The sequence below is a fragment of the Arachis ipaensis genome, chromosome B07 (genome assembly GCF_000816755.2).
Source record: "Arachis ipaensis cultivar K30076 chromosome B07, Araip1.1, whole genome shotgun sequence".
NCBI lineage: Eukaryota > Viridiplantae > Streptophyta > Magnoliopsida > Fabales > Fabaceae > Arachis > Arachis ipaensis.
In genome coordinates, this window is record NC_029791.2 from 19,794,261 (window position 1) to 19,799,012 (window position 4,752).

Consider the following 4,752-nt stretch of genomic DNA (forward strand, 5'->3'; position numbering starts at 1 on the left):
AGCTTTTGAGGAGGAAAGAACTTGGCTAAGAAAGCCTTGACCAGCTTATCCCAAGAGTTCAGGCTATCTTTGGGTTGAGAGTCCAACCACACTCTAGCTCTGTCTCTTACAGCAAAGGGGAAAAGCATGAGCCTGTAGACTTCAGGATCTACTCCATTAGTCTTAACAGTATCACAGATCTGCAAGAATTCAGTTAAGAACTGAAAAGGATCTTCAGATGGAAGTCCATGAAACTTGCAATTCTGCTGCATCAGAGAAACTAGTTGAGGTTTCAGCTCAAAATTGTTTGCTCCAATGGTAGGGATGGAGATGCTTCTTCCATGTAAATTGGAATTTGGTGCAGTAAAGTCACCAAGCATCCTCCTTGCATTATTATTATTTCCGGCTGCCATCTCCTCTTCCTGTTCGAAAATTTCTGAAAGGTGCTTGCTGGATTGTTGTAATTTAGCTTCTCTTAATTTCCTCTTCAGAGATCTTTCAGGTTCTGGATCTGCTTCAACAAGAATATTCTTGTCCTTGCTCCTGCTCATATGAAAAAGAGGGACAGAAAAATAATAATAATAGGGGTCCTTTTTACCACAATATAGAGGTCCCTGTGTGAGTAGAAGAAAAGAAGAAGAGAAAATTCGAACACAGATGGAAGAGGGGGTTCGAATTTTGGTGAGATGAAGTGTTAGTAGATGAATAAATAAAAAGAAGGAGATGAGTGAGAGAGAGAGGATTTTCGAAAATTATTTTTGAAAAAGAGTTAGTGATTTTTCGAAAATAGTTTTGAAAAATGTTAGTAATTTTTTGAAAATTAAAATCAAAAATTAAAATAATTAGTTAATTAAAAAGAATTTTTGAAAAAGAGGGAGATATTTTCAAAAATTAGAGAGAGAGAGAGAGAGTTAGTTAGGTAGTTTTGAAAAAGATAAGAAACAAACAAAAAGTTAGTTAGTTAGTTGAAACAAATTTGAAAATCAGTTTTGGAAAGATAAGAAGATAAGAAGTTAGAAAAGATATTTTAAAATCAAATTTTGAAAAAGATAAGATAAGGAGATATTTTTGAAAAGATATGATTGAAATTAGTTTTGAAAAAGATTTGATTTTTAAAATCATAATTAATGACTTGATTCACAAGAAATCACAAGATATGATTCTAGAACTCAAAGTTTGAATCTTTCTTAACAAGCAAGTAACAAACTTGAAATTTTTGAATCAAAACATTAATTGTTGATATTATTTTCGAAAATTATGATGTAAAGTGAATAAAAAGATTTTTGAAAAATATTTTTAAAATTTTCGAGAATAACTAAGAAAAATGAAAAAGATTTGATTTTTGAAAAAGATTTTGAAAAGATAAGATTTTTAAATTGAAAATTTGATTTGACTTATAAAAACAACTAGATTTTAAAAATTTTTGAAAAATTCAAATCTAATTTTCGAAATTTTAAGAGAGAAAAAGGGAAAGATATTTTTTTTATTTTTTGAATTTTTATGATGAGAGAGAAAAACACTAAAAATGTTCAATGCATGGAAATTTTTAGATCAAAACAATGAATGCATGCAAGAATGCTATGAATGTCAAGATGAACACCAAGAACACTTTGAATGTCAAGATGAACATCAAGAACATATTTTTGAAAAATTTTATATGCAAAGAAAACATGCAAGACACCAAGCTTAGAAATCTTTCATGTTTAGACTCTATGAATGCAAAAATGCACATGAGAAACAAGAAAAGATGCAAAACAAGAAAACATCAAGATCAAACAAGAAGACTTACCAAGAACAACTTGAAGATCATGAAGAACACCATGAATGCATGAATTTTTCGAAAAATGCAAGATGAACATGCAATTGACACCAAACTTAAAATCTGACTCAAGACTCAAACAAGAAACATGAAATATTTTTTATTTTTATGATTTTATGATTTTTTTTGTATTTTCTTTTAATTTTTTCGAAAATCATTTGAAAAAGAAAAATAAGGATTCCAAAATTTTTAATATGAATTCCAGGAATCTTATGCTCTTTATTCTAAAGCTCCAATCAAAGGGTCAGGCATGGCTTAATAGCCAGCCAAGCTTTAGTATGTAACTCAGACATGACACGCCTGACATACCCATTCCAGAAGAATTAGACATGGCTTTACAGCCAGCCAGGCTTCAACATGCTTCATGAAACACTAGAATTCATTCTTAAAAATTCTGAAGAAAAATATATTGTTGAAAATATTTTTATTTTTAAAATTTTTTGAAAACAAAGGAGAATTTTTTTGAAAAAAATTTTGAAAACAAAATAAGAAGAAAATTACCTAATCTGAGCAACAAGATGAACCATCAGTTGTCCAAACTCGAACAATCCCCGGCAACGGCGCCAAAAACTTGGTGCACGAAATTGTGATCTCAGGCAACGGCGCCAAAAACTCTATACGCACGTCTTAATAAATTGTTTGTCATTCACAACTTCGATACAACTAACCAGCAAGTGCACTGGGTCGTCCAAGTAATAAACCTTACGTGAGTAAGGGTCGATCCCACGGAGATTGTTGGTATGAAGCAAGCTATGGTCACCTTGTAGATCTCAGTCAGGCGGATATAAAATAGTTATGGAGTTTTCGAAAATAAATAATAAAATAAGGATAGAAATACTTATGTAAATCATTGGTGAGAATTTCAGATAAGCGCATAGAGATGCTTTCGTTCCTCTGAACCTCTGCTTTCCTGCTGTCTTCATCCAATCAATCCTACTCCTTTCCATGGCTGGCTTTATGTAAGGACATCACCATTGTCAATGGCTACTTTTGATCCTCTCTGAAAAATGGTCCGATGCGCTGTCACTGCATGGCTAATCGTCTGGAGGCATCACCGTTGTCAATGGCTGCGTCCCATCCTCTTGTGAAAATGGTCCAAATGCTCTGTCACAGCATGGCTAATCATCTGAGGTTCTCGATCATGCTGGAATAGGATTCACCCTCCTTTTGCATCTGTCACTACGCCCAGCAATCGCGAGTTTGAAGTTCGTCATAGTCATTCAATCCCAGAGTCCTACTCGAAATACCACAGACAAGGTTTAGACTTTCCGGACTCTCATGAATGCCGCCATCAATCTAGCTTATACCACGAAGATTCTGATTAAGAGATCCAAGAGATACTCATTCAATCTAAGGTAGAACGGAAGTGGTTGTCAGGCACGCGTTCATAGGGAATGATGATGATTGTCACGTTCATCACATTCATGCTGAAGTGCGAATGAATATCTTAGAAGCGGAATAAGTTGAATTGAATAGAAAAACAGTAGTACTTTGCATTAATCTTTGAGGAACAGCAGAGCTCCACACCTTAATCTATGGAGTGTAGAAACTCTACCGTTAAAAAATACATAAGTGAAAGGTCCAGGCATGGCCGAATGGCCAGCCCCCAAAACGAGATCACAGGATCAAAAATACAATCCAGGATGTCTAATACAATAGTAAAAAGTCCTATTTATAATAAACTAGCTACTAGTGTTTACAGGAGTAAGTAATTGATGCATAAATCCACTTCCGGGGCCCACTTGGTGTGTGCTTGGGCTGAGCTTGAATATTACACGTGCAGAGGCTCTTTCTGGAGTTGAACGCCAGGTTGTAATGTATTTCTAGCGTTCAACTCTGGTTTGTGACGTGTTTCTGGCGTTTAACTCTGGTTTGTCACGTGTTTCTGGCGTTTAACTCCAGACAGCAGCGTAGAACTGGCGTTCAACGCCCATTTGCGTCGTCTAAACTAGACCAAAATATGGACTATTATATATTTCTGGAAAGCCCTGGATGTCTACTTTCCAACGCAATTGGAAGTACACCATTTTGAGTTCTGTAGCTCCAGAAAATCCACTTTGAGTGCAGGGAGGTCAGAATCCAACAGCATCAGCAGTCCTTCTTCTACCTCTGAATCTGATTTTTGCTCAAGTCCCTCAATTTCAGCCAGAAAATACCTGAAATCACAGAAAAACACACAAACTCATAGTAAAGTCCAGAAATATAAATTTAACATAAAAACTAATGAAAATATCCCTAAAAGTAACTAGATTCTACTAAAAACATACTAAAAACAATGCCAAAAAGCGTATAAATTATCCGCTCATCACTTGACTTTAGAAGCAAGGAAGGGACTAGACTACTCGTCAGGAGGATCACTCAACATGATGAAGACTGCTGAAGAGGCCCAAGACCTCATTGAGATTGTTGCAAACAATCAATACTACTACTCATCAGAGAGGCATCATAACTCAACCCCAAAGAAAGGTGTAATGGAGCTTGAAGGTGTTGATGCTGTATTGGCATAGAACAAACTGATACACCAACAAATCCAACAGCAAATGAAAATGATGGCAAAGAGAATAGATGGCCTCCAATTAGCCTCAGTGAGCACAACAAGTCAACATTCAATTGAATGGGGCCAAGGTGAAGTGGGCAATGTTGAGCAGCAACAAGAACAAGTTCAATACATGCAGAATGCTTCAAATTCTTCTAAGAATGAATTCCATGGGGACACATACAACTCATCCTGGAGGAACCACCCCAACCTAAAGTGGGATGAGAATCAAAATCATTGGCAAAAGAACAACTCCAACCATTCCCCCAACACAAACAACCAAAATCATTCATCTAACAACACTAACCAATACAAGAAACCACAAAACACATATCAACCACCCCACAACAATTCACAAATTCACCAAAATAACTTCTCCACACCACCATTCAACTCACAAAATGCCCACCTCAATGCT

At 35.6% G+C, this 4,752-nt stretch overlaps 1 long non-coding RNA gene across 1 annotated transcript in view; it reads right to left on the minus strand.

Moving 5' to 3' along the window:
- The window catches only part of LOC110264503, a 33,287-nt gene extending 28,776 nt beyond the window's left edge, over positions 1 to 4,511 (minus strand). Inside the window, exons 1-2 of the long non-coding RNA XR_002350680.1 lie at positions 4,113 to 4,511; positions 3,326 to 3,331 (exon numbers count right to left, since the gene is read on the minus strand). This is a non-coding gene — a long non-coding RNA (uncharacterized LOC110264503). The remainder of the gene's footprint in view (positions 1 to 3,325; positions 3,332 to 4,112) is intronic.